The sequence below is a fragment of the Panthera tigris genome, chromosome B3 (genome assembly GCF_018350195.1).
Source record: "Panthera tigris isolate Pti1 chromosome B3, P.tigris_Pti1_mat1.1, whole genome shotgun sequence".
Taxonomy (NCBI): Eukaryota; Metazoa; Chordata; class Mammalia; order Carnivora; family Felidae; genus Panthera; species Panthera tigris.
Window position 1 is genome coordinate 74,775,833 of NC_056665.1, and position 12,529 is coordinate 74,788,361.

The 12,529-nt window shown below is 42.1% G+C and overlaps 1 protein-coding gene across 5 annotated transcripts in view; it reads right to left on the reverse strand.

Annotated features, from left to right (window-relative positions):
- STXBP6 (syntaxin binding protein 6) overlaps positions 1-12,529 on the reverse strand; it is a 244,524-nt gene that overhangs the window by 50,212 nt on the left and 181,783 nt on the right. The gene's annotated exons all lie outside the window — the stretch shown is intronic.

Genomic DNA, 12,529 nt, shown 5'->3' on the forward strand with positions numbered 1-12,529 from the left:
AGGCTTCCACACCTGCAGGACCGAGACAGTTCCTCCTTCCAGCCTTAGTCAGTTCTTCCTTTGCCACTTCCATGCCGAGGATGGACAGCGTCACCTCTCAGATGGAGGTCAAGCACCGGCCGCTAGACCAGCTTACCCTGGATATTTCCACATCTGCTGGATATTTCCACATCTGGATATTTCCACATCTGCTTATTTCGTGACTTAGAGCCTCAAAGGTGGAGACGTAATTGAGTGTTATAAAAGGGCTTAACGTAAAAGCTCCTCCCGAGGCCTGGCTGTACGAGTTGTAAAATTTAACAGAAACGATGGTAGTAAGGGAACTAGGAGAAGTGGAAAGTACTACTTGTCATGAATGCAATCCTAGGACGACTGTGCAGCAGTGGCACATTCTTTCTTTGTTTCAAACAGCCCTGCAGATCCTGTATTTCTATATAAGCCTGCGGATGGTCATTGGATGGCAAAAAGAATCCTTGAGGGATGAAGGATAGCAGGCATCTACTGTGGTCACGGTTCCTGGTAAGAAGGACCCTCCTTCACGCACGCTAGAGTTCAGGGCAGTTGCAGTATCTGCGGGCATTAAAGCAGGAACCCAGGGACCAAGAGGGGAATGAAATGTGGGCATCTTGCCTTTACGTTTGGCAAGAACTGCATGGTTCCAGGACTAAAGACCTGTTTTTATGACCTCGGTACAATCTTTCCCCTTTGCTCCAAACCAGGATTTAGCAAACACTTAAAAAACAATTTCAAATAATGCTTAGGTTTATTACCCATTATTTCAGTTATATTTGGCTAAAAGCTTCTGAACATTTCATACCAATTACGTTTACTTTCATGGTTAAAAAGTCATCATCCCCTTAACACCCGCGATCAGAGGAAATTTTACAGTCTTCTGTTCACACACAGTCTGCCTGGCTTACAGCTCCACGAATAAGTCTGTTAAGTCCTCTTAGGAATAATCATTCCCCGAACTAAATTCAGGCAATAGTATCAGTCTGCCCAGGGCTCTGTCTATCCGTTTATTTTGTGTGCCTCCTATGGGATCTAATAGGTCTCTCTGATAGCCATGCCCTGCTCTTCAGTTTTCATGTTAGAGGAAACAAGACACCTGGAATACATGCAGGTCCTAAAATGTGCTTAAAAGATTAAAGAATACGTTTCAATAACAGGAAAACACGGGTTCCTGTATTAGACACACACCCCTAAACACACAAAGAGGATTTCCTCCTTTGTTTATGTAAATCACACGACATTTAGGCATCCTGGGAAACATGAGGGTTTCCCTTCTAACTTTAAAGTTGTTATGAACTCCTATTTTTACTTCTGGTCCATTTATTTCCAAGTGGTTTACAGCATTATAAAAACTCAAACACAATGCAGGGTCCCTGTAATTACTGGCATGTTGAGGGTTGACATTTTAGAAAAAGCAAGTTCCATTGGAAGTCTGTCACTGAAATGAGAAGGGCAGGAACCCCACCCACATGACAAATGCCCCACAGAACCGCTAACAGAGATCCCGCCTACAGAGCGATCATTCTTCATGGAGGCAGTTACAACTCCAACCACTGCTGCCTTGTTCTCCCTATTAGCTTATTCTTTGCCCAGTTCTTGGAATCTTGGTAGTTTTCCTGGGCACTGAGCCCGGTTTAGTTTAATTTTTGTTTATTGTTATTATCTCCAACATCCCAGTTTCTATTTTGAAGCAGGTGCCTTAAAATTATATTATTATATACACATTATGTGGAGTTAAATAAAGACTTTCCCCTTCGGAAATCAAAACAACTGCACAAAGACACCACTGCCAGACTTTCTGAGTTCTGTGTTTGATGGAGCCATGTTTAACCCTTTCATTGCTTTGGTGTTTTCAGGGTCCATAGCTGGTAAAACAAATATGCTGGTCAAATTCTGGAAGTCTGGTGAAAAAAAGTCATCTATCTTCTCCTTCCAAAGGACAACTGATTGATAGCACACCCTGGATCAGTAATATCGGAGTGCTCTATGGCCAACTACCCCAATACAGTAGACTCTGCATTCATTATTTCGAAGAACTTTAAAGGGCAGATAACCAGGGCACTTCTATCATGCCTGCAACATTCATGGGGAAAAGGAAAACATATTGGCATTTCAAGAGGTAGGGTGAAGGGTGCCTGGGTGGCTCAATCGGTTAAGCATCTGACTTCAGCTCAGGTCATGATCTCAGGGTTCCTGAGTTTGAGCCCGGCGTCGGGCTCCGTGCTGACAGCTCAGAGCCTGGAGCCTGCTTCGGATTCTGTGTCTCCCTCTCTCTCTGCCCCTCCCCCACTTGTGCTCTGTCTCTGTCTCTCAAAAATAAATAAAACATTGAAAAAAAAAATTAAAGGGGTAGGGTGAGCATCACACTCCCAGGTAAGACCACCCAGAATCACCCTGGCCCTCTACTCCAATGTGCACCAGAATCATCTGGGAGTTTTTACAACAAATAACACCAAACCACGTGAATCAGAATCTCTGGAGGTGTGGCCTGGCACCCACATTTTCAATCTCCTCAGGTGATTCTGAGGTACTGTGACTGTTGAGGCCACTGTGGTGTATGAACTCATTTCACAAATATTTATGGAACATGTATCAAGATGGGAGGCACAGAAATAAGTTTGGTGGGCAATTCAAAGATTGAATAAGATACGGTTCTGAGTCAAGAATTTGGGCGGTGGGAGGATTGTTAAAAATGATGCAAAAACAGTGCTAACGCATAACCAGAGTCACCTGAGGTGTTGCGGAGGGAGGGGGCTTTAAGGACCAAGGCAGAGCTGGGGGAGGTCAAGCAGGCTTCATGAAGCTGCCAATATTCCAGGTAATAGACCATTAGCCCTCACCTGGACTTCTATGATTTCTCCCAAACTGGTTCCTCTGGCCAGATTGGCCATTCAAACTTAAAATATGGAAGACTGAGCCATCTTTTAAAATCTCCTCAGTGGCGTCCCAAAACATTCTGAATAAAACTCGAGGCCCTCACCGTGACCTGCAAGGCCCTAGATGATCTGGCCCTTGAGTACCTCCCTGTTCTTATTTCCTTCCACTCTCCTTTCTGTCCACTAGGCTCCAGCCATCTTTTGCTCCTGGGGAACTACAACCCCTTTCTACCCTTTGCAAATGCTGTTCCCTTCATAGAAATGCTCTGTCCTTTTTTTTTTTTTTTTTTTTTTTTTAAATGGTTGTCTCTTGTTTGCCATTTGGATTTCAGCTTACATGTCAACTCCATAGAGAAAACTTGTGTGATTGTTGATCTGTGTAGGCTCCCTTGCCATGTTATTTCTGTTCCTGAACTCTGTTTACTGCAAAACAGATTCATTTTGAACCTGGATAAAATACTCAAAATTTGCCTCTCTGGCATATTTGTAAAGCATAAAAACCAGACTGCTATGATGTCCATCTGGTCCTAAAACATGTAAGCGGTGGATACATCCCCACATGGATCTTTGTGGTTTGTGAGGTAGGATCCTATGAATTGACATAATCACACGTGACATTTTTCCCAGCAATTAAAATTTCTAAAACTCTTTTTTAAATACAGCCTCTGGTTTTTTCTCTTGTGCTTGACAACAGCTCTGTGACAGAGGCAGGGTTACTGTATTATCACCCATTGTATTTATAGACAAGGAAACTGAGGCATGGAAAGCACTGACTTGCCAAAGTAATACTGTTAATCAATGGGAAGACTGCAACTTGCACAATAAGCTTAGGGTCCGCTGCTCTTTCCACTGTAGCCTTTTGCTGCAATGTCAAATGCCACATTTTATTGCATGTGGGATGCTCATTAAGTTAAGGACTAACCGGATTTTTTGTTCTAATAAGGATACTACTGTTGTGATTTTGACAGTATTCTGAACTGTTATTTCCTTAACATCTCCCTTTAGATAAACGGCTTTTTCCTTGAATAAGTTAATGAGAAACAAAATACATGAAAGCCGTAAATAGGTACATAGCTCTGCCTATGTTAAATAGAAAATAATGTAAAAAATACAATTAAAACATAAATGCTATTAATTTCAACTTAGAGAGTTGTCACGGGAAGGTCTGGCATTTGAGGTCCACTCTAAGGTAAAATGGTGATTAGCGAGTATAGACAGGTGTTAAAGACAATCAAAACATAGATGTTCCCCACGCTTTGGAGTTATCCAGGCCTAATTCTGCTTTTTCACTCCCTCCCACTCCTGTCACCCACTGCTTTCTACTGGTGACAGAGGAAAATAGAAGCATGGGGCCAACCAAACTCAAGTCCTTCTGCTACCAGCTCAGATAAAAAGAATGTGGTTCTCATGGGGGCACATCTCTTCATTAGCCTTCATGTAAACTTCATTTACATCTCAGCTGTAGTTAAGCAGTGATAGGGATGCTTGGTTGGCTCAGTCAGTTAAGCGTCCAACTCTGGCTCAGGTCATGATCTCACAGTTCATGGGTTCAAGCCCTGCGTTTGTGCTGACAGCTTGGAGCCTGAAGCCTGCTTTGGATTCTATGTCTCCCTCTCTCTCTGCCCCTCCCCTGCTTGTGCTTGGTCTCACTCTCTCAAAAATAAACATTATAAAAAAACAAAACTAAACTAAAAAACACCAGTGATAGAAACTATTATGCCTATAATATCATTACCATCACCACTCAAGTGGTGAAATCTCTTTCTCTCATGAGCTAACTGGCTGAAAAAAGGTCTTTTAGAGAATGGCCCTTCCATGAAAGATGGTACAAATATAAAATAAGACGCTTAGCTACAGTCAGAGAGTAGAAACCACCCAGCCTTGCTTCTGCCCAATCAGAAAATTCTATTTATTTGCCAATAGCAAAGCACTTTCTTAGATAAAATCTGGTCTTAGGGTTAAGTCAGGAATTGGTGGAGGTAGGGACAAAGACTGATGAGGAAAGCAAAGACAGAATTGCAAGTTACTTGCTTTTTATGCAAAACAGCAGACGATGCACGGTCTGCCAGTGATTAACAGGCTGATCCTTCATTTCAAGGTCCAATGGTTGAAAGACTTTCTAAGGAGTTACATCTTTCCCTTACAATCTCGTTATTCATACCGCGTAACTTCTCAGTCAGTCCAAACAGGAAAGTCAATTTTGTTTTTAAGATACAAAATATCTAGCTTCAGTCTTAAAACATTAATTTAAAGGAAACAAATAATCATCATATCAACAAAATTACTTGTCACCTCTAGATCCGCTACCATTTCATGTTCATAGGTGGTTTTTCCTAACATGTGCACAAACATTTCTTATACACATTAAACTCAAACTGAATCACCTTATAATTTTACGTGGTCATTTCTATGAAAAAGAAGACGCTGAAGATAAATCTTTCTACAATATAGTTTGATATTGAGGCTAGGTAGCTAAACTGCAGAGTTTACCATAACGAGGTGCCTAAAATACCTTAGTTTCATCATGCTGCCTCCTACCATGACTTTACCATTAAGTGAAGGTCAGTGCTTTGTGGTATGCCTTAGCTCTCTGCTCTGCTGTGGTCTAATGGCCAGACACTTTGATTTCAACAAAACCGTTGATGAGAAACAATTTAGAGTAAGGAATAAAAGGGATATCCACATAGAATCTTAGCAGGGCTGCTCTTTGTCAGAGGTGGCTGACATGAAAGGGGGGAAAAAAAGGAGACAGAAATCCTGTGAAATGTGGTTCAGGAAGTAAAAGCAAGATTGAGCACACCTTCTGGAGGCTGATGTGGTAAAGAAACGGGCTAACAGACTGAGGTGAGAAATGATTATTTGGAACTAGTTTCCTTAATGCTCTCCCAATACTCTAATGTCTGATGATTCGAGGTGGATTTTGCAGTATCTGTGGGCAAATAAGTATCAGGTCTGAGGCTGCATCAGCAACTTTATCTGGTGAGACAGCTGAGTGTTTACAAAGCTTAGGAGCAAGAATATGAAGATTGTTACCTCAAATGTTTTCAGAACAGGGGAACATCATCGCTGCTACAGTTAGGGGGAAATGGAGCATGGCGCGCTCCACACAAGGTTGATCGTTGGCTTCCCAAGTATTTCTCAAAGCGTGTTATCATTTGGGACGTAGTAAATGTTCAGAATCAACAGGCTCAGACCAGACCAACTCCTGAAATGGCCAAGTTTGTCTTTGGGGCCCTATCCCTCTCCTCTCTATCCCAGGTCCTTGGGGCTCTCTGGCCAGATTCCTGATAGGATCCAAACAGGCCTGAGAAGGTCTTTGTGAATCTGCATGTTTTTAGGAGACACTTTTAATTCGAGTGACAAATGCAACAAAAACAGTGGCATTCAGTCTTTAGCACCAAGCCCTGGGAAAGCACGGAGGGATGGATGGTTTTTAACAGTCCTGCTCCACTAACCCTAAAGGGGAGGGGAGGGGAAGGGAGAATCAGTACACTGAGCTTTGAGGTTTGTTCTTAAAGGCAGACTTCCTTAGTCTCTAGTAGCGATAATCACAAAGAAAGAAGTTTTCCACACAAAAGATTCCTTATTTGGTATCACTAGTTCCAAGGCCTGTCCCTTACATCACATTCTCCCCTCTGAACTGGAGAAGGAAGAGGTGATGGAAAGCCTAGGAAATTTTTCCAAAGGGATACTGAAAAAGGAACTATTTACATGGGAAACTTTTCTTGCATAGGAATCTGGAGAAACCCTTCAGTAGAAGGAGGAGAATAAGAAACATCTTGCATCAAGCATCCCTTAGGAAGGTTACAGCACCATACGGAGAGTAGCTGACAACTTACACGTTGATAGAGCAAGCAACCCCCCTACACCAACTCTGCAGGGAAGTACTACCTGGTTTCAATATTTCCAAACTACCAACAAGCAGATGGGCTTACTTTTGGAACACGCAACTTCAATGTCACATATCAGTATGAGACCTCATTAGTATTTCTAAAACCTAGTCCCTTCTAATTTTAATCTTCTTTACCCTGCTCATCATTTTGGTTTTTTTACTTGTAAAAACATGTAGATTTTTATTTGGAAAGGCTATTCTACTTTTCAGGTCAACGACAGGTGGAGGTGCACCACAGGTAGCCCTAGGTTGTTACATCTTTAGCTTGGAATCAGAAAGCTTAATCCCCATAAGGCTTGAGTTCCCCACTGCAAGACCAGTACTGTCCCCTCCACACTGGCACCATGATGTCTTCTGTATTACAAATTGACATACAAAGTGCTAATTTATGGAAGCATGCATAAATGAAGGAGTGAACAAACGGATGGATCCTCAACACAAGGAGGAAACGGTTCCTAAGCCCACCAGAAACCACGACTAAACCACAAATGTATTTCAGGTTCAAATGTTCTGTTTCAAGATCAAACCGCAGTTTTAAGGGATGTGAACTGTTTTCTTACTAGAAAAGAGGAGAATCCTGAGGACTAGGGAGAATGGAGAGAATGGCAAAAACCAAGAAACAGAAATATCAGGACACTGGGAGGAGATAAATTGTGGGGGAGAACTTCTTAGGAAATCTCTTTTCCTTCAATCCTTATTCTAGCCGCATCTCTTATAAGCAATTCTGTTTGCTTCAGCCTCCCTGAAAACACAGTTTTGGGCTGGAGATTCAGCAATCCAAGATTTCCCATTGTGCCTGATTTTTTAGCTTCCTGAGACTATTCTCCATAGACTTGAGGAGGAAATCAATTTGCATGCATTTTGGGTAAAGGGTAAACATGCAATGAATTATACAACCCGGCTGGTATTAGTTATTGCAACTTCATGCCTTATGTGGAAAGGGTATATAGCACGTCTGACTTATGTAGTGTAACTATGAAACAAACAGGCCCAAGCCAAGAACACAGATGCTTACAGCAGTGAGAACCGTGGTGGTTCTGAAGAGATTAAAAAATCCAACCCCTTGCCCTATACCATGCAATGCAACAACAGTCTTACTCTGTTCTTACTTCCTCCATTCTGGAAACAGATGCAAACCTCATTTTTGATCTATTCTTAGGAGAGATTTCCAAACAGAGGCTCTGAAGACAAAGGCATCAAAGGAGCAGCACCTGACTCAAGAACGAATTTAATTACTCCACAAGAAGCTCATGGGCTGGGAATAAAAACTTGAAACAGAGATTCCTTTAATGTTACGCTTTCCCTGCCATTTTCCATTATATACTGAAAAGTACAAGCCATGTAGCAACTCTCTGCAGGGAAATGTCATACCTGGTAGAAATTCAATACTTATTTTCTTGCAAGGGGGGTTGCTAAAGACCCTCCTTCCAGGGAGGAAGGAGGGAGTCATTTCTGCAGCCTTTACGTCCCTGCCCCTGAGCAGCTCACTCACCATTATATGAGGGAAGGGCCTGGTGCCATGGTCCCTGACACTGCGCACCCACTGCTGGGCACAGTCCTTCAATATGAGTAGTCAGTCTAAAAGAACCATGGAAGGATGTTATGCAGATAGGGATCACCTTCGATGTGAGAAGGCTACTCTCCCACAAATGAGAATTTCTGTCTGCCTTGAAGGAGGCAGAGTAACAGAGAATTTTCTAATGGATCAGGTACTAAACATATAATATCATTAGGTGTTTGGAAAAATCAAAGCTGTTATCACTGAGCCAACACAGGCTGCCAAATATAATTACAATTGTCAGTCAAGCAAAGACAGACTTACCTGCTCTGTTTTCCTTCCTCTTCACCACCACCACTATTTACTTGATACTTTTAATAATACATTTTAAATGAGGGTGTGCATGAATGAACATCTAAAAAAAAGTGAATGATGTCACTAAGAACTTGCCCCCTTCACTCTTTACTGTGTTAAATGGAGGAATAAAATCTACATGTTCTGGGTAAAACGAATGTCATTTTACATTAGTGGAAATGATCTACAGTTAAAATGAACTGAATGTATTTTGGCAAACTCTCAGCAGTACCTACTAACACTAAACATGCAATATTCTATGACCCAGAAATTCTACTCCTGTGTCTACACAGCAGAAACGAGTGGTGCTCTGTCCAAATAGACAAAATAAGTGTCACAATGAAAGACAGTGATCCTTGAGAGACGGGAAATGAATGAGGTGAGCCTCACGATCACCCTAGTTGATTGCTTTGCGAGTTTCTTCCAGGTTGTGGTGCAAGGGGGAGGAGCCTAGGCAGAGACTGGCAGATGCTGTGAGTCGAGTGACAGTGCTGAGAGTCTGGAGAGACCAAAGGGCTAAAATTCTCAGGACAGAGTAATGAAGAATAGAGAATTACACGCAAAGAGGATGCTGGAGATCTGCAGAGATTCGGCCTTGAGTATGAGCTGAGTATGTCTTCCAACATGTATGTAAGGAAATGACTGGAGGCCAGAGAAGGAACCATTCAAAATGAATAGAGGAAAGAGTGCCCCAGCTCAAATAGGCTTTGGGAAGAGTTTCCTGCCTGTTTCTACCAACCAGACTGGAAAAGTGATCGAAAAGAGCGAAAATCACTCTGAGGGGAAAAAAGAGAAGAAAGTTGTGGAGAACTTACACTACCTGATCATAAGACTCATTACTGGATTAACTAATCCAGACATCGTGGGACTGGTGTCAAGACAGAGAGTTCAGAAAAAGACCTGCATAAATGGGTAATTGATTTTCACAAAAAGTACAAAGGCAAGGCACTGGAGAGAGAAAAGTAACTTCAACAAATATTTCTGGAACAAACGGACATCCACAGGCTAAAAAATGGAACTTTGGCTCCTACTTTGTACCATATATAAAAGTACGTCAAAATGGAGCACAGACCTACATGTAAAAGCTTACAACTATAAAACTTTTAGAAGGAAACACAGAAGAAAATCTTTGTGACCTTGGGTTAGGCAAGGCATCTTAGCTATGGCACTAAAAGCACAATTCATGAAAGAACAAATTAGGTAGGACCAAAATTTAAGACTTCTGCTCTTCAAGAGCATGAAAAGACAGGCACAAACTGGGAGGAAATATTTGCAAATCTCCATCTGAAAAAGGACTTCTATTTTCATCACTTTATATTTTTAAAACTCTTAAAACTCAGGAAAACACCTAGTTTTTTTAAAAAAAAAAGTGTAGAAGATTTGAACACTTCATTAAAGAAGATGTGGATGGGAAAAAAACACACATGAAAAGATGCTCAATGCTATTAGTCATCAGGGAAATGGGAGACTGAAACCATTACGAGGTATCCTGACACAGCTCTCAGAAAGGCTAACATTACAAAGACTGACCCCTACCATGTATCCGCTTGTGCACAAATATTCACAGCAGCTTTTTTGGTAAGAGGCAAAAACTGGTAACGACCCGAAGGTCCATCTCAAAATTATTATGCTGAGTGAAAGGCAGACCAAAAAAGAGTACATACTATACGTTGGCACTTACATAAATTTCTAGGAGATGTAAACTCATGCGTAGGACAGAAAGCAAATTAGTGCGTGCACGCAGACACGGAGGATGGGAATGTTGGGGGCCAGAGAGAGATTACAAAGGGCTGTGAGGGAACTTTTGGGGATGGTTGGTTCATTACTTTGGTTGTGGTGATTTCATGGGTATATATGTGTAAAAACTTACCAACTGTGCCACTCAAATATGTAAAGTTTCCTGCATGTCAGTGATACCTCAATGAAATAAAGCTGTTAAAAAATTCACAAGCTGATCTACAGCATTTGTGGTCAAAATAGAGATTACCTTTGACGGAGGTAGGCGGGAGCCTCCTGGGATGCTGGGAAAGTTCTATGTTGATATGGATGATGGTGACCTGGTTTCTATGCATGTAAAAAAAAAACCCCACTGAATTGTACACTTAAGATGTGTATAACTTACAATATATAAGCTATACCTTAACAAATGCAAATTAATGATGATGATGACGATGGCAGGGTTTGAGAATCGGTACCCATTTGAAATCGCCAACCCTGATAGGCATCTCTCAGCACTTGCCCCACCCAGTTCACTCCAAGGTTACTGCCGGTAACAGAATAACCACCCGGTATATTCTCCACACAGAAAGAATGTGCAAACTTGGAAGCTGTCTTAGTCTGTTTGGGCTACAATAACGAAGGACCACAGACTGGGGGGCTTATAAACAACAGAAATTTACTTCCCACTGTTTTGGAGGCTGGGAAGTCCAAGATCAAGGTGCCGGCAGATTCAGTGTCTGGTGAGATCCTATTTCCTGCTTCATAGTTGTCTTCTCACTGTGCCCTCACATGGAAGAAGGGGCAAAGGAGCTTTCTGAGATTTTTTTTTTAAATAAAGGGCATTAATCTTATTTATGAGGGCTCCACACTCATGATCTAATCACCCCTCAAAGGCCCCACCTCCTAATACCATCCCATGGGGTTTAAGATTTCAACATATGAATCTGGGGGTGAGGGGTAGGATATTCAGTCCATGACAGAAAATGCATTTATTCACTGCAGTTCTGACACTGGCTTTTATAAAAACCTACCCCGTTTTTTGAAAGTATACCCTATTTATAAAATTCTCCAGTTGGGTTCATGGTTCTCTTCTTGCCCATCTCTTCTGGAAACACTCCAGTTACTCCTCCTCTTGGTTAAAGCTTTCCATCTTCGTATTTCCAGACTTCTTCCACTCTGCCTGTGAACATGCTTAATGTTTTCTTTCCACGTGAGACTCTTCTATTAACAAGGCCTGTCCTCAAGCCCTAACCATTCTCGTGAAAAATGTGGTGGTGAGAGGAAAATTACGTGTGCTTTGCTACCCGCTCACTGCTTAACCCATTACTCCCCCCTGACCTTACCACGCTCCAGAAACTGCCCCATGAAAATGAAAACATCTCCAAACTATGAAACCCAATGGCACAAAAGTTAGTGGCAAAGCCCAAAGGTGGAAAAGTGCTTGACATGCCCAAGGAAGAGACAGAAGAGGAGGACAGCAAAATATCGAGGAAAAGAAAGAATGAGTGAGGTCACGGGTGCGATCAAGTGCTAGCTCACGAAGGTCCTGGTGTAAAAGGCTTGGGAAGCATTAAACAGAGGCATAATGGGTTCTCATTTACATCAAAAAACACGTTGGCCAACTGCTGCTATCCGGCAAATAGGTCCTGCAGGAGTGTGTGTAGGCAGGGAAGTCACTTAGGAACTTCTACCCCAGTAGTCCAGGAGAGGTGATGGTGGCTTAGACCAGATGGCAGCAGTGGAGACACAGAAAAAGGAGACAGTCTGTCCTACTCTCCATAGCTGTTGACCTCCGCCCAGAGAACAACCTCAAGGTCAGTCACCTTCATACCCTAATGCATAGTGTACTGTAGGCCACTGTTCATTGAACATCACACTTCGTACATGTTGGAATAAAGATATTTGTATTTATCTGTAGGTGTGATCTCAGCTCCCAGATTTTAACTAGCCCGAGAATAAAAGATTAGGTCTTTGTGTACTTCAGGGCACCTGGTAGGGTACCCTACCCAGAGTCCTAACTCAAATATGCATCATGTGAAATTTCTTCATTCTCATCAGAAATGATTAAGGATTTGCTGTACATATTGATGACTGTGGTTAGCAATGTATCACCCATCGACTCTCTTTTTGGCCATGTCTGTTTTTCTTTTTTTCTCTGGGGTCATTTAAGGCAGTGGG